The sequence below is a fragment of the Aulonocara sp. 'chitande type north' Nkhata Bay genome, linkage group LG7 (assembly GCF_057382095.1).
Source record: "Aulonocara sp. 'chitande type north' Nkhata Bay isolate Kocher_YH1m ecotype deep benthic linkage group LG7, A_spYH_male_GT1.1, whole genome shotgun sequence".
Classification (NCBI taxonomy): Eukaryota; Metazoa; Chordata; class Actinopteri; order Cichliformes; family Cichlidae; genus Aulonocara; species Aulonocara sp. 'chitande type north' Nkhata Bay.
In genome coordinates, this window is record NC_141350.1 from 41,814,576 (window position 1) to 41,833,316 (window position 18,741).

Here is an 18,741-nt window from a genome sequence, read left to right on the forward strand (position 1 = left end):
CCTGCATTACCCAGATTGTTTCTTTAGCAGCCATATGGGACCGAGGTTTGTTTTATTTGACTCAACAAAAGGTACATGTCTTAAATATGCTATAACAAGCTTTGCCTCCTGAGCAAAATTAATTGTGCTTATGCTGTGTACTAGTCTGAAACGGCTTCACAGCACTTGCTCATGTCATAATCACTCTGCTGGTTGTAGTTCTTTTCCTCGCAGACCTTTTCTTCCTTACTTGTCTGATGAATTTATTTAAAAACCCTTTTTCACCTTCTTTTTCCTCTTTGCAGAGTTGATGTTCCCCACCTTGGCTTGACATTACAGCACCAGATTAAAAATAGAATAATTCTCATTCAAGCAAACAACGAGGACATGACTAAACACACTCACACTTTAATATGCGACGTCCCACCCATGCTGTCCCTTAAAATGTTCCGCCTGAGGTCCATGAATCAGTCTCACATAGGCAAGACGAGTGACATCAGTGTCAAAAAATAGCAGCGCTGCCTGCTGCTGCTTCCATCCAGACCCAAGTACAAATACACCCACATAGCATAAATCCATAATAATGTAACAGTAAATATTAGCCAGACAGTAGTTGTTAGATTTCTCCACAACACAGAAGGTATTTCCAGAATCATTAAATGGGTAGTATACGGTGGGTAGTATACCAGACGTACCCAGTACAGGAAGAGGGATGGTTTGGTCATAATTTCCTGTATGGTATAAAATTTAAATATCAGCATGTCCTTGAACAGACAAATGCACGCTGCGGCTATTCTAAGTGGTTCTTCTCACTCATGGCTCTAATCATTATTTTTTAAAAATCGTATTACAATACAGGAAATCTACTTCTGTCTGTCCATCTGTGGGTTTCTTTGTCCACAAATAACACCTACACGATCAGGGCCTAAGCAACCAAACTTGGCCCCTGAAGGATCTGATCTTTATCAGATACATTGACATCATCATGTTGCCTGGCAACCACCTAACAACATGCTAAAAATGGCACATTTTTATACACCTTTAAACACATTGTCTCTTTTTATTTTGCAACAATAATATTGAATTTGTATCCACGAAAGCTGAGAACCAACTAGTGAAAATGACATTCTCCACTCACAGTTAAAATCTTCCAGCCTCCAGCTCTGCCTCCTACATTTTCATCAGTGCCACTGTCTCCAAACCATACATCATTACAGGTCTTACTACCATCTTGTGTAAACCTTCCCTTTCACTCTTGCTGCTACCCTCCTTCTATTGCAAATTGCCCCCGAAACTCGTCTCCACCCACTCCACCCTACCCACATTCTCTTCATCACCTCTCTTGTGCACCGTTTGTCGCTTTTGATGGTTGACCCAGGTATTTAAACTCATCCACGCTCACCATCTCTGCTCCTTGCATCTTTATTCTGATTTGTATATTAGTTTAATTTGCCGACACCCCAAACAGGACAAACAACACAGTGCATGGGCATTTAAAACTAATGTAAAACTAATGGACCATATATACCATCCTGGCTGTGGTTAAACTGCCTCTTTGTTAGACTTTCACTCCTAGCAGGGCTCAAGCAGCTCATCCACACATAGTAAGAACCAAGAGGCAAAGATAACGTTCTACTTAAGGCTAACAGACGTTTAGATATAGCATCATTTTTATATGCATTAAGTAAAATTGTCTGTTTTCAATGAAAGTAAACAGAAAATGTACTCTGTATCAAATGGCAGACACATACTGTAAGCAACTAGCTGGTGAAAACTGAGCATTAAACAGTTAGTGTCAGATATTTCTGAAAAGAGCTGGTAGAGACTAAAACCAAAGCCATAAATGCCATGAACGATAGGGTGCTTACAAACAAGGTGACCAATCAAATAAGTTATCTGCCAACACATTGATAGGTTCCTTCAGAATCACATCAAAAAGTAAGATAATTAGTCCCCTTGTTCAGAGCTGAGACCCCTTTTTCCTGCATACATGCTTCCGAGTTCTTAGTAGCTACATGTTTCACATAGCATTGAAAAAAGAGATCTAGATAATTAACATTCCAAATGACAATCTATACTTGACATTTCTACCTAAATCTCACCTCGGTTTCCCTTAAAGTGAACTCAAAAATCAATCTGAGCAGTGAAACATCCATTTATGTTTTGCAGAGGGACACAGGGGATATTTGCCTCACTGGCAGATAGCTTCTTTTTCTCAAGAGAACAGGCCTTGTGACTAAAATGGCAACAGAAAGCCTACAGTCAATACCAGTTTATCCACCAGAACAGAATAACCTCCTAAAACCTGGATATACACACTTTCAAATTTAGCCTCAGATGTTCTATAATACATAAGTTGGTACTGCTGCACAGACCTCGTTAACTTTTTTAGAGGGGAACCAAACCATAAAAAAATACAAGTCTAAAAAATATAAATATATTAGATAAATTATCATCTGTGAACTCTGCATTCTCAAACAATGATCTCAAAATGACGGCTGAGGGTTATCACTAAATGATTAAAGTATGTGGGCACCATAACCATATGAGTTAACAGCTCATATCAAGGCTGCTAAGAGATTCATAATGAGAGCACCAGAGACAAACACAAAAAGATGTGGTAATAAAGCTTTGCAAATTCATTACAAACTTCATGTTTAAACCCTTTCCCTTGGCTGGAAAGCAAAAGCAAGCTATTTTCTGATCTCTAACACAGCAAATCAAAAATTAATCGCTTCACTGCTAGCTAATTCACTTACATAAGAGCCTAAGCTGAGAAAGGAATTTCAGAAACACAGCAACAGAGGAAATACAGAGTAGAAAACAGTTTGCTATAAGCCTGTGGATTTCAGCTAAAAAGGTCCAGCACACTTACAGAACATGAAACATAGCTATAATTAGTTTTAAAATGTACTTTGCGTCAGGAGTGGCTTTTTTAAAATATGTATCACTGTAAATTTCTCAGACACCTTGTTAAAAATTTTCCTACAAATCATCTTGAAGTCATAGTCTTTAGCACACAAAAGCAGTTTTGTGGAGATTTAGCAACCATGGTCAACACTCCAAGCAACACAGATGGGATGTAATTCTCTTTCAGTGTTTTTGGAAACTCGCCACTTAAGTTTTATTCGTGACTCGTGACAGACTGTTTTGCACTTCCTCTTTATATGAACAGCTTTTTTCCTTCCCTGTGTGGATCTTAATCCAGTCTTCACAAATAACTGGCAGTCAATGTGATACAGATTCTGTCCTATGACCAGGGCAACTGCCATCGACTGGAGAATGTAGATGCAAGCCTCTGAAGTGCTCCTTCGGTCTCTTCTAAAACATGCTCGCAGTGCATGTTCTACACTTGTTTGTTTGAGACCAACAGCAATTTAAGGGGGCAGTTTGAGACCACAGTGTGTCTGTAATTTACAACATGTAACCAAGGAAACAATGGAGCTGTGAGAGGCATCTGTAAGTGGCAATTACACAATTATCAATCACAAGGCTCCTGTGTTCACCGAGTGAGCGAGACAGGAAGAGATATTTATGGATTCAGCTGTGTATCCAACATAGAGGGTAATGCAACTCTTGGATGGTCACACTGTGGGTAAAACACACACTTAAACAGACAAAGATACACACACACACACACACACACACACACACACACACACACAGATAGAGGTTTGGATCCAAAAACGTGCTTGAGCACTCACCCAAACACACACACACGCTTTCATAACATTAACACATCTGTTTCCCTGACTGGAGCAACGGAGGCCTTGAAGCCAGATGCCACAATGTGTCTGCCAGAGGTGAATCTCTTTCTGTCTGTTCTGTTTTTCACTATAATCATTGCTAACTTGGCAGGCTAAATCAATTCATTAAAGCTCGTTTTTACTGTGTAAAACACTGGAAGTTTCCACAGTGGAGAGAGAACTCATACAATGACAAAAGTGCTGTTGTCAACACATGCCACTTTGGATGTTGCGTAACTGCGTGATTACATTATGTGCTCTGCCGTTATGCTTCATTATATAAACCAAAATGCAGCTACTCTATATGCAAAATACTGCATGTAAGAAGAGGAGCTAACAGGAGTTACAGAGTAACAACGGCAACTTCACAAAACACAAATGCAAATTCCATAAATCCAAAGTTGTGTGCACGTTTGCTTCAGTAAAGTGGCTGCACCTGTATGTCCAGTGCACTCCAGCCGGCTATCTCACTGAAAATGTGAGGTGGTGTAGCTACTGAATGCATCTGTGATGAGCTTGCCAGAGTATCAATGTGCTTTTCTTTGTTTTACACCAAATTAGTTCATATTATTAGATTATGACCGCTAAGAGTGATAAGCATCAGTATCAAAGAACAGTAAGAGCGCTCTGTTACCTATCAGATAATTGGCTTTAATGATAATGGTACTTTTCTGCATTTATGATTCTAATAATTTGACAAGATCCCCAACACCACTGGCTGAAATGTAAATCCAAAACATAACACAGCCTCCACCGTGTTCTACCTGCTCCGTGCATAACAATGACAGTTTGAACAAAAAAAAAATGACTCCATTAGATCTGTTGCCACTGATATTCAGTCCAGCTCTTGTGTAATGTGGCATACCTCAGCCTCTTTTACCCATTTCCCTTCCTGAAGGAAGGCTTCTTTACCACCACACTTCTATTTAGACCATTTCTGATGAGGCTTTGGCAAACAGTAAATGGATCAACCAGTCAGAGGCATCTCTTAAGGCCTGTGTCAAGACTTTCCTGAATATTTTCCTTTTTCTTAAAGCACCACTTTCAAATACTGTTCATCTGCTGTACATAGCTTTTAGGCCTTTCACTTCATTTTTTTTATGCCACGCTTGTTGAAATTATTTTGATTTTATTAAGGACACACTGCACACCGTGTAATGTGACAATGTATTAAAAAAGCAGCCAATGTCCAAATAAAAGGGTGAAGGACCTTCACAAAGCAAGAAAGTTCTTGCTCCTTGGAATAAAACTACCTAAGGAATTAAGGGTAGCTCAAGACTGTATAAAGTACTGCAGATGTAATATCTTTAAGAGACAACTTCAGGAAAGAGAAGCATTGTCAAAATTAAGGATAATTTCAGCCAACACCAGGAAATACACCTAACCACCACCATATCACCTTTCTCAGATGAGGCCATTCATCTTTCAGCCAACTGCTAAAAGATGCACAAAGGTATTCTGATGGGACACTGACTCATTTAAGTAATCACTAGAGTTAAAAATATCTCAAGGCACGATACATTAGTAATAGAATTATTCTACCTTCCTCTGGTCTGAAGAGCAGACTTTGGGCACCACAGACAGATCATTTCTGTTTTTAATGCAAAGTCACTCTCAAGGCAAAAGCACAAACATTTACACAGTAAATACAGAAACATATTTGCGCTCGCGCATCAACATCAGGGAGTGGCATCGCTCTCTGGATAAATGCACAATACACATGAATAAGAAGTCTTCAGAGAACCAGAAGCATTGGTTCCCCTGAGTGACAGATATATAGTGATATTTACAGATAGTGATATTTACATAAAGTGTGCTTGCATCAGGACAGGCGCCTGGTAAACGCAGTCTTCCTTAAGACACACTCATGACAAAGCCTAAAGAAAGTGGCAGTGTGTGCCTTTAGTAAATAGTGATATAGGTGTGAGGGTTTCTGCTGGGTGTTTATCTTTGCATGTGTTTTTTTGGGGTTTTTTTGAGTTCCTTGGTTCAACTGTGTTCTTTCGCCTTTTCCATCCACTACTACTACCAGTAACACTACTCAAATACTGGACCCAGTGCACATGTGGCATTCTTCTCTCAAACTTAATTTAAAATCTCAAAAATTATGACCACAATAATAATGGTCACGGAGTTAAAAAAAAAACTAAACAAAAACCAAACCAAAAACATTACAATTCAAAAAGAAATCACGTGAAAGCACATGCACATAGCACTGCTCTTAACTGCATGCTAATTTGTTACTCAGTGCAGTTATAACTATATTTATATACTTTACAATCAGCTGTAGTGCTAAATGTCCAGTTCTGTAACTACAACAGAATTAGCAAGATTTTATCATTTTGTGTTATTAGGGTTTAATAAATCGTTTCCATAACAAATTTTGGAGGAAAGAAATTTTCAAACAAACACAAAAACATTATAATACTTGGTATTTTTAGCTTTACTGGTGTTCAGTCAAAGCTTGTAAAACTTCTGTGTGTCGCATGTTGTTTTTAACATGTTCTGAACTGCAGTTGAAAATACAGAATAAAAAATGGTGAACATGAAAATTCTAACTGTGAAGGAGACTCTGACCCAAACTTGGTGTCACAAAACTATTTTACAAAATAAAACGTACATCATATTTATGTAATCTACAAGTCATCACTTCTAATGCTGTCAGAAACTCTCAGAGAGCAGACGATAAGTAAGTATGATGATTGTGCATTTAAAAAGAAGGTCAATGCTTTTTAAAATCAGCTACTTCATTTTCAATCCCTGGGATGGGCTAGCTTCCACTCCTCTTGTCTTATGATAGCTTGGAAAGACTTCATCCTCCCTGCAACCTTAAACAGGATAAGTGGTTAAGAAAATTGACAAATGGATGGCTAATTCATTTTTCTAGTTAAAAGGACAAATATTCTCTGGTTTCACCTTCTCAGTGTGATGACTCACTTCCTTTATCTTTCACTTTAAACACTTACTTAAAATCTTCGGCTTGTGGCGTGCCGGTTTGCAAACCGAACACATCACTGCAGCGTGTTAAGACAATTTTTTTTCACAATTCTATAAAAGTATGTTTGTTTTATTTCTGTGAATTAGAATAGGCGGACATACTAGGTTGAGTACTGGGTGGGTGAGTGGGTGGAGATGAGTAATATGACACCCTGTGTTACAATAGTCAGTTTCTAGTTTTTCAGCAAAGGGGCCCCAACCATCAATAATGGATGAAAAGAGAGTGGTGCATGCATGCAAGCAAACACACCCTTTTGTCAAAAGTCAAGAGTGGGATTATTGGATATGCAGCTATAAATGTGAACAACACAGATCTGTATAGTGCACAGAGATGGTTAGAAAGGTTTACTTTAAGAAGCGTCTACAACCAACTCACATAAACACTGTACAAATTCAGCAAGCCACAGTATGTCAGTGCTACAGATGCTGCTGAGAAAAGACTTCTTGAGTAGTCACTACGAGCCAGTCACAGCCACTTTACTCTGAGTATTCGTGGGTCTATAAAGTGGGCCAGATGAGAAAGAGCTGCGATGAAAATGACACAGTGTGGTATGTAAAACTGGAGCACTCGGAGAGAGAAAAGGAAACAAAGAGAAAGAAAGAAAGACCCAAGACATGATAAAGAATGGCAGGGGGGAAAAAAGCTAAACACACAACAGGGTTTAGCTTTGACCATGTGGACTCCATGTGGACATAACAGAGGAAGCTCAGAATCCCACAACAAAGCAGCGCATGCAGAATAGCTTCATAATCCATTCCTCCTGCATCCAAATTCAGTTTCTGTAAACCATCAGTAAGATCAATGTCAGATAAGCTATTTGGCAAGTTTGCTCTGCTTAACCTGACATTTTAGAGAGGTCTTTTTAATTTCCTGGTTTTGTTTTTTAGATGTACTTATGTTTGATTCAAATTGGCTCCTTGACTTTTATAGTAAGTGGGACAAGGTATCAGCCCAGTGCAAACATCACACGCCTTCACTGTGACTTTGTTTTCTTGCCATCAGGATTATTTGCACAAGGTTTCTGTTGAAGACTTAAAGATATCACGCATTACGACTGAAGTGCTGTGAGGGAAATTACCCAGACTTGTCGTAGAGCTATGTACAGGTAAAACAGAAAAAGCTGGACAGTTGGACTTCTTATATCCACATATACGAAGTCTTGGATTGGATTGTGTTGCCTGTCAGAAAAAAATAAGACTAACATTGGATTGGAGCAGAAATGTAGAAAAGAAAAAATGCTGATGCAGATAAAAGGTTTTTAAAATTTGAACAATTAATAAGAGATTTTTGAAGACACACTTCACATTCTAACCTGCTCAGGATAACACTCAGATTTCTCTTACTTGCTGTTATGGGACACTTTTGAAAACATCATGTTTGCACTTCGAGGTAACAAATTAAAATTGTAAAAACAGCATTTGCCACTATCCGTAGTTATGTGTTCTGTATTCTTGCAGACAAGTGCCGTCTCCCCACAGCTGAAAATCAGCTGTCATGGCCAAATTGGGCTTAAAAATCAGCATTTGTACTGTCTAGTGCGCTCCAGGCTGAACAGCACTGAATGAGAGAGGCAGCCGGAGAGAGCAAAATGGTCAGGGGGATGGATAAAGGGATATTGAGTGACATAAAAGAGATTTCACAGAAGGAAAGATGTTACCGAAGGGCATTCAGGGAAGAGATGGATGAAGGGGAGGGGGATCGCAACATGAAATCTGATCTTCCCCAGGAGCCTACAGTTATCCAGTCCCTCTGCAACTAGCAGCTCAACGAATAACAGACAATAAAGGGAGCTAGAGTGAGAGACAGCATAATGGGATTTCAAACATCTCTTCACATCTGCCGAAAGGTTGCTTTTTGACATTTAACACATGTCTGTTAAACTGGGCAGATCCTCATCCTCTCAAAACTGACAAAGTCACATTGCAGTCAGTTTCACATATATTTTGCTCTTTGTGCCTAATAAAGTGTCTCTGAAGATGTGGACATTATCCTAAGTTTTAATTTTTCTTTGTCCTAAAATGACACTGAAATGCATAAAAACTGGAGAAATACAGTAATGCACAAGAGTATCAGGTATGAACAGCTTTATTCCTGACACAGCCTGAACTCTTTTAGGCAAACCTAATTGCTTTAACGAGTCTTCAGGAATAATTCTCAGTGCATCCTGAAGGACATTCAAAGCTCTGCATTAGAAGTGCATTTGGGGTCATTACACTACTGAAAAATGAAGCCACTGTCAATCAGATGCTTTCCAGATGGTATTCCATGACGGATGAAAATCGGACAGTACACTTCTGCATTTATAATTCTATATTCTTGACAAGATCCCCAACACCGCTGGCTGAAATGAAACTCAAATCATGACAGAGCCTCCACAAGGTTTACAGATGGTTTGACCAAAAAATTTCAAATTTGGATTCATCACTCCATAAGACCTGGTGCCACTGATTTTCAGTCCAGTTTTTATTTAATCTGGGACACCTCAGCTTTTCCTCCCCGTTTCCTGTTACTTGGATCAATGGCTTCTTGATAGCCACACTTCCACTGAGACCATTTCTGATGAGGCTTTGGTGAACAGTAGACAAATCAACTGAAAGACCAGAGGCATCTCTCGGGTTTATCCATTTTTGTCCATTTTTTGAGGACATGCTACACATTTGCCAAGATATACCAAGTTTTCAGCTGATTCTTTTTAGGAAATCACCTTGTTGGGGAAAATGCTATTTTATGTCTGTGAAACTGTGTGGCTTTGGTATTTTTTTATTACACTCCTCTAAGGAAATAAGAACAAATTTAGTTTTTATAACAAAATGCATAAAGATACAAAATAAAATTGGTTCTTTGGTTGCCTGCTATGTTTTAAACACAATGCTGGTTCATGCCTTGAGTTAATTGTATTTTTTATGCTGGAATGACTCACAGGTCCTTGTTAAGTGGCTTAGTAAACAAAAAACTGGCCAGATTCATGGACTAGACTGAAAATGAGAGAAAAAGCAACCAAAGTCCAAAAGGAACCTTTGAAAGAACTGCAGTCAAATCCTTTGCCACTGCCTATACCCAGATACCTTTTTTAAATAGATCTCTAAAACACAACTTGTCTTCATAAATACTTTCCCTTTCACTCTGACAGTTAAAAAAAAAAGGATGGACTGAAAAATGTGGTTAAGTCATTTCTGCTCGTTCGCTCTGGTCTGTAAACATCTGGGTCAGGAGTCCAACTCGAATCAGTTTGATAAGGTGGTATTTTTAGTTTTAATCTCTCCACCTCCTACTTTCACAGAACGTTGGCACCACAAAATAGAGCCTCGCTGATATAATCATCTGATATGCTGCTTAATACACACCAGCATGACATCCTTGTTACAGGACATGATGCTGGTAAAAATGTGTTTGCTTTATTTACAAAGGTTTGTCATAGTTTCTGGAGTTTCCGGTTTTTTTTAGTTTTTTCTTAGTAACTACATTTTGTTATAATCCTGCTGTGTGCTGACATTCAATGAAGCATTTGTATAAGTAATACTAGCCAGAATATCCACACAGGAATATTTTAATCATTAAATCTAAAAAATAAAAAATAAAATGCATACACACACCTACACCTTGCCTGGCCAGTACTTTACAACAACTATTGACTAAACAAACTCGTCTTGCTACTTAGGTTAAACACAGTCTTATAGAGCCTAAGAGAAGGGGGGAAAAAACAAAACAGACACACAAGTACATGCATACACACAAAGAAACAGAGCGAGCCAGCTGACAGGTTCAAAGTATGCAGAAAGCCCGCAGTGTAACAGGACAAGCAGAGGGAATGGCTGGCTGTAATGAGCTCTTTGTTTTCTTTTATGTGTCATTCCAACCGAGGGCTGGGGGTTGGGTTTGGATCAATTGTTCCAATTTGGAATCATTTCAGACTGACAAAAACACCTGGACTGACTTGTATGTTCAAGCATTTCTATCAGAGGACAATGTGGAACTCTTGAGAAAGTAGGATACTGGATTTTATTCAGCACAGTTTACCAGTAGACTGCCTATAGCCTACTGGTATAGTCCATAGTCCCTGCTCATAGTCTACTTCTTTATGTCATTGAAGATAACCAATATTGCTCAAACACTGTACACGAACTGCTATTGTGAAAGAAGAAACAGCGCTCTATGAGTGAGCTTTGTACAGAGCACAGAGCAGTCAGCCTTATCTACTAAAAGCCATCCTGGTGAGCTCATTCTGTCAATTTTAGCAGTATGCATCTGCCTCAGCTGTAAGATGGTATATAGATGGAAATTGGCTTCAAATAGAAAGAAATTAGAAGCAGCACTTTATATGGTGCTCAGATGAAGTGAATGAGGCAGGCAAGGAAAAGGCAAATGGGAAAAGGCCGGGGGTGATGAGATAAAGAGGATGAATAAAGTGCAAGAGAAGACCTTTAGGGAAACAGGCGCATGATGTCATTTGTTGCTCATTTTCTTTTTTCAGGTTATTCTTACATGTTGTGAATGTCAATGAGGCTCGAAGCCTGTTTTGTCAGATTTCATACTGAATTGAGATTAAATGCAGCTGAAAACAAACCGAGCAACACGTCTGCTGTGAGATAATGATGTCTTCCTCCATGCGTGTTTGATAGAAGCACAGTCTGAGGGAAAACATGGGAATGTGGAGGGGAAGACGGCTCTTAATCATCTGCAGCCACAGAAAGCTTGGAATGCCTGAAGAGTTTCCTCTCTCCATTTCACCCTTTAAGATTCACAATTTCAAAATTTTCATGAATTTTTAGACTTTTCTGCACCTTCTCTCCCATATGGAAAAGATATATATTAATCTTATAAAGTTTGTATCTGTCTCGTGTGGAACTTGTATGAAAAGCATACAAGAGTGAAAACAGACATAAGATCCCTTGAAAAATTATATAAATGAAACTTGTATGTTTTGGATACTTCCTAAAACAATATATGAAAGTAATAAGAAAGTGGCCACTTTCATGAGTAAATCATATAAGCCTTATATGATTCACTATATGAAGCAAGCCAAATCTGATGCAAGTCTTTTATAAGTTTTCTCTATTTCTTTTCCATATGGGCTGTTTCTTTTGCTGAATCCGAGGTAACATCAAGAACCAACCACATGTAATAGTTCACTCTGAAAACAACATGTCCTTCACTTTTTTCTTTTTGCAATATTAGACAAAAGACAGCATGATATTGAGGGCATTCAGGGAGCCGAGGACAGGGGATATTACAACCTATTTAGAGCTTAACCCTCTTTAGTTCTGATGGAGGACTGTGGTTAACACTATGAATGTAACTAAAGCCATTTTCTGAAGAACTATAAGCCTTTAAGGGTATAGCTGCAGGAGGTGGTAGGAGTGCATCTTACACTGGTACACTGGAAAAAAAAAAACTCCACATACACACAGTGCATGTATGGAAACATAGCTGGAGGAAAAGTCAGATGCAGGTGCACGGGAAGAGTTTTTTTCTGCTTTGTAACAAGAACGCCTGCTGCTAACAGCTGGCACTGATTGTGTTGTTTTACAGAGATTTCGTCAGGTAAACCCCTATTGAACAATTACACACAGAGGCCTCACTGTGAGGGGTGTCCTGACTTTGATGTCTCTCTGCTTTTCCCCTTGCTTGGTGGAAAACCAGGAAGAATAAAGACAGAGAAGTGAAGTGCCACTAAAGGGTTCCAAGCAAAGGAAACCAGAAGCAGATGTTTTAATGAAGCATTGCTGGAAAGAACAAAACAAAGACAGTATAAGAAATGGCAAAGAAGGGAAAATGGTCATATAAATGTATTAAATCTGTAACCACTGTAGTTCAGGGGTAACCGATCTAAAAATCTTGGGCTAAAGCCCACCAATAACACACGATTCACTGTGGGACGTTTCTGTATGACTTTTAAACGTGAATACATGTCAATCCTAAGTGTAGCATATAGGACATGATGCATTGGTGCTGTAATGCTTTAATATGAGCTGTGTTAAGTGAGGAAAAGTAAAAATGTTAGGCAATTTTTAATACCCTGACTGAAGAGTGGCGATTAAGGCTTACAGATTTCAATCACTAGAGAGGTTTCTGTTGCTCTTTAAGCAACACTGTTTGGCTTCCAGTTATTACATGTGCGTGAAAATGCATCACAGCACTATAGGCTTATCTGCCTCACATTGTTAATAAAGCAGCTCTCACTGAGATCAAAATGTGGCTTTATATTGGTCACAGTGTCAAACTATCTCCTGGAAGTAGACACGGAATATGAGGCCTCACTCACACAGGTCTAAAGTCCTGCCAGCGACCATCTGGCAGCCACCGGCTAAAAGAGAAAAATGTGTATGCTCTGACCGGTTATGAGTGGTTGTTGGAGGAAGTCAGCAGCCAATCGTGTGAAATTGGTTACAAAGAGGTTTACATTGCCGAATTATTTTCACCTGACAAGAGACAGCAAGCTAGACCCCTCTGCTTAGTTCACATAAGCTTTCTCTCAGGAAATCATATGTATTAATACTATGTCACTGTAAATTTGTGTTTACGTTTCCATGTCTTACAAACATGATGGTCACTGTTTCACTTCACATGTTTTTAGTTATTTAGTAATTTTCTTATTCTCTAAACTGAGATATTTAATTATATAGCGAGCTCTGTGACTAGTAACACAACCTTGACATAAATAGGTGGCATGCTCCTTTATGTCTAGACAAAAGTAAATGAGTGTAAACAAATCAGTACGGAGCCTTGTGGTCTCAACCACCTTAACCTGGCCCCTTAGAGACCTGGCTGTGATTAATAACCCATGCAGCTAACCGAAGATATGCAAAACACCAGAAAACACACAACAGCATGCACTTATACTGCAAGTACAAAGCTCTGTGGTAAGTGGTGAGCTGTGCACGCTAACTAGTACAGTTTCCATGCAGTGTGGCCAATCAAAATTATAACCTGAGTGACTGGGACAGCACGGGCTGTGTTAGGGGAAGCCAAGATGGCCACTGTTCAAAAGTAAGGGGAGTTTTTAAAAAAAAATAAAGGGGGGGGGGGGGATCAAGTCACCAAAGTTTATGACAGGGATTTTCCAAGTGCCGTCAGCGGCCGAGAAAAGATTGCGGCTGGATGCTTGACATAGGAAATACACAAGCAAATACAAAAAGAAGAATTAAGTGAAGCAGGGAAAAGTAATTACCCTGTGGAGGGATATGAGTGTGTGCTGTTTATGTGTGTTTGACTTTGCATGTCTGTCTGCAGTTTTCAGTTATGATCATCCAATCTGCTTCCCTTCACCCTAAGGTTGGTTTGAATGTCCAAAACTGTCCCCAAGCCTGCAAAACATGGACAGCGGACACACACACACACACGAGTGCACACGGACACACACAACCTCAAACAACAATACACACAGGAGGCTCCAGGCTCACAAACCAAGCCAGGCAGTTTGACTTTCTTTGGGGAGATGCTGGACTTGCTCCACCCTGCTGTCCAGTGCCAACCAAGCAATTCTAGGCCAGCCTCTGTGCCAGACTGGACTCTTACATCAGAAACACAGCAATGCAACATCATCACTGAACACTACAAGGAAACTCTACCTCTATCCGCATTATATATTTGAATGCATATGAATCAATTAGCGGTGATCTGTGGCATGCATGCGGTGGTTTGGGGACATATTTTGGTAAGAATTTGTGGTGTAAAGTTATTTTGTATACAGAATATTGTTTGGATCTGGTGGGGTTTTTATGTAATCTCTTAAAAGCTGTAATTTATATTGGTTAAGATGTTACTGGAAGCTTTTATTTCTGTAAGCACCTCATAACAAAAAAAGGGATAAATTTTTATGTCCACTGTGGCACAAATAAAATATAAAAATACATCATTTGTAATATGAAAGTTGTTTCAACAATCTACATACCTACATATCTTTGCGCATCAGTAAATACTTATTATTTGGCTTTTGGGGTTTTTTTCTAGCAAAGAAGATTTCTTCTTCCAAAACTGATCTCGCCAAGGGAACAAAGGGTGCAGCCAGGCCTTTCATTGGCCTGGTGCAGCCAGGCCAATGAAAGGCTGAGTTGAGCACCCAGCTGGCAAGAAAGGCAGATTGGCTTCCCCTCCTTCAGCCTCCAACCTCTTCTCCTTATCCTCTCATACTTCTTTCCACTACTCCTTCAACCACTCAAGGCCTGACTGTAAGCCTGCAGCCTGCTTTCACTCAACTACACATGCTAAATGCATCTTTTTTATAGTCACTGCCATCCCCGTGTGAAAAAGGGGGTCATTGTGCTACACAAGGACACTATAAAACATTCCTTTCCATTTTCTCTCCCCCTTCTGTACATATGTGAAATACATGCTGAATCATATGATGCAAAACATACAGCCCCTCTCAGATCCTCTCTGGCTTCCCTCTCACAATGCTCACTCCACTGATCACTAGTTTGTTACAGTATTTAAAGATGCTGAGCAATATTTGCGACAGCCAAACAGGCAACACACTTAACTCTGATTTCACGGGGAGGATCTTGTGTGTATGCATTTCACATTATGGTGTTTCAGGTGACAAATATATTAGAATTATATCCAGAAATGCACGCAGACAGACACTGATGACATAATCAGATTTTTTGCCCTCAGGAATGGTTTTTCTATATGACTGTTTTTTTGTCTTCTCCTACACATGTTTTAATACGTATTTGCAATGACAAAAGTTTTGCTATTACATTGGTGCTCAAACTTGCTAATACTCAGTTATTCAAGTGCATTTGATTAGCAGCATCTTGTTGTCATTTACCCTCTTAATTCCTCTGGATTCCAAAGGGTGCGTTTAGTTTTTCACAGGACTGCACAGAGTCAAAGGAAAACTTTTTTCACATGACTGTATATCTACCACAGGTTTCTTAATACGACTGGTTGCCTGTGTAAAATTTAGCACCATCCTAATGCAGATTTTAAAAAAGGTATTAACCTATTCATTTCTATAATAGAGAGTTTAAGAAATGCAATTACTTTAAAATGGTTAGTTTGTGATAATCCCTGCACATAAAGCATGCAGTACTTATAAATAGGACAGATACAGTGGGTGAAGTTTTCTTAGGTTTGTCCTTTGCTATCCCTGCTATCCCACACGGATCTCTTGACCCAACATCAGGCATTCTCACTTTCTTCCCAGTAACGATCACTAGAGTTCGTCAGCGGTTCTGAACCAGGATAGGTAGTCCCTGAATGTGGGTTGTTGTGGGTTCAGGAAAGATTACTGGAAAGATTTTTCTGGTAACAGGTTGTTGTGTTGTTGCATTCCCGCACCTTATCAAGTTAGCACGTCAACTGAGCTTGTGTTTATATAGCCATTTGCTGGCTGTCAAAGTTGAGCATTAGTAGTTATGGCAACCACTGGATCTGTCCAGGGAACACTGGTGGCAGCAAAGTAAGGGACATCATAACCTGGACTTGCCAAAATGTTTGTGGGTTGATGAACTCGGTGAAAACCCTCCATCCCCTTTGCATCGCATGTATGGGCGTCAAACATGCACAAGCGTTGCTGGCAAACACCAACTTCTGAAAACAATGCTATACAGGTAGAATCCCTGAGCAGCGTTTGCAAGTGTTGGTGATCTCAAAGATTGATCCCCACTATTTTGACACCAAGGCAAAACCCAGCAATAAACCCAGCTAGCACTTGCATGGGCAAATGTAAGAAAATCCTGCCTGGTATAGCGCAAGGGGCAATTTTAAAGTGGTGATGGGGGACTCCGTATTCTTGAAATGATTTATCTCAGACAGACATGGTGGTAGCGGCGCTTCCGTGACTGGTCATGCCAGAAGGCGCTTCCCCCATAGTGATATATCTCACTCAGTTTTCAGAGAACCTGGGTTACGCTAGAAACAAAACATTTCGTCAGACTTTCCTTCAGATTAATTCATGGAAACAATGTATGAAGACACTAACCATTTTTTGGGCAGCACAAGAATCATTGCACTTTCTCTAATGAACTGACCTCTAAAAACTTTGAGTGGGTGAGATGTGTGGGTGGGGCTGGGCTGGGGAGCAAAACCTGAGTAGGGACACTTTCCTGCTACCGCTAAAAAATGTGAGTTTTATCAGTTAATCCCCATCAGTAGGTTTACCATACATAAACCAAATGACCTCCAAGAGTCCCCATATTTTTGTGTAGCTTTTTTTCATTTTTACTGTATTAAATTCGATTTTCTGTACTCGCTGTAAAAACAAATTAGAAAACTCAAAGTCAAAATGTAAAAGAAATGTGTCAGTCTAAGTCAGGATGAATGATTAAATGTTTGAGGGTATACTGCTGAGCTCATATTTGTTCAATCAAGTTCAAAAATGAAAAGCAGCCGAAGGGGTGGGGGGGAGGGGTAACCTGCCAATCTTCCCTGCTTTTGCCATTATCTTTCACTCGGTCATATCCTCAAAAGATCTGGTTGTTATATTTGTGAGAAGAGAAGAGAAGAGAAGAGAAGAGAAGAGAAGAGAAGAGAAGAGAAGAGAAGAGAAGAGAAGAGAAGAGAAGAGAAGAAGAGAAGAGAAGAGAAGAGAAGAGAAGAGAAGAGAAGAGAAGAGAAGAGAAGAGAAGAGAAGACAATGACCTGGCCAGTCGGCATTATCTCACAATACAACAATGGATCAAATAGTGGACGTTTACACCTACTTCTAAAAGCACTCCAACTTTAAGGTATAAGAGTGGGCATCAAGCATGTCTCTCTTTGTGTGCGAGCCTGGGTGTGTGTTTCTGTTACACAACGGGAGAGTTCTTCCCATCTGTGCCTCTTTCCAGCCCCCGCATCCCTGACCAATGAAGCGAGAAACGACAGCTCTGCCTTGCACTCTGCCTCCCTCAGTCTTCCTCACAACACCATCCCGCTCTTCATTATAATCAGCCGGCCACTAAAAACACATTCACTTCCTTTACTATCCCTTTACCTGCCTGTCAAAAAAAACAAAAACAAAACATACACACTAAGGGCCCAAACATGATGCAACATTCACTGTTATCAACATCATATGTATCTGCCCTCAGCTTAAACCCCAACTAGAAAACAAGACATCCCCGCAGGGTGTCTAACCATCATTTTTTATCTTTTGCTCAAATTCCAGATTATCCCACTAAATGTATCACCCCCATCCTGCATTTCCATCCCTGCTTTTCCGGCTCGCCTAATTTCCCGCAGGGCTCATTGTTGTGGAAAAGATGCTAAAACAAAGAGGGCAGACAGTGGAGTGATAATCCTAAACATACCAGCTGGAGATAACATAGCCATTTGCTGTGGACTAGCTATCTGGGTTTTGCTGCTAAATGAAAACATCTTAACATCTTAATTGCTAGAGCCAATAGCTTAGCATTGCTCTAAACTGCTACTTGCTATTTTAAAACAAAAAGTATTTTCCTTTCACTACAAGTATTTCTGGCGTGGTTGTTGAAACAGGATGCAATCACGCACCTTGACGATCGCATCCGGCCTGGAAAAGCATTTTAGCTGATCCCACCAGGACCACTGTGTCAGTGGTTCAATTCAAATAAATGAATTATAGATGCAAAGAGGCCTGTTCAACATTCAGGATATTAAGACAAATAGCAGTACTGGTATACACACAATAATGCTTTCGAGAATGAAGGTAGACAGAAATGTTACTTAGATTAGCTACATTTTTGCGTACTTGTACAGCTGTTAACACTGTTCCTAAACTTTCCTTGCTTTCACACTTTCTCTTTAACTTTCAATTCTTCTGGTCCCCCTGTATAATACTGCTTGTGTTTCTTTCCCTTTTTACCATCTATCAGACTACCTCCTCCTGTCTTTCCAGTTCATCCTGGCACTGGAGCACGTGTGTGATGCCAGCATCCTGCTGCCTGTCTGGTCAAGCAGGATGCCAGTCCTAAATCTGTTACAAGTGAGTGCTAAAACACTCCTCACTTCCATTGCAGAAAACCAGTGAGACAACACTCCAAAATGAGCGGACGTGCAGCTAACCACACCTTGGTAAACAACAATCTATATCTGAAAAATATACATATATATCAA

The 18,741-nt window shown here is 39.7% G+C and overlaps 1 protein-coding gene across 1 annotated transcript in view; it reads right to left on the bottom strand.

Annotated features, from left to right (window-relative positions):
- Positions 1-18,741, bottom strand: part of bcr (BCR activator of RhoGEF and GTPase) — an 85,111-nt gene that overhangs the window by 63,031 nt on the left and 3,339 nt on the right. The gene's annotated exons all lie outside the window — the stretch shown is intronic.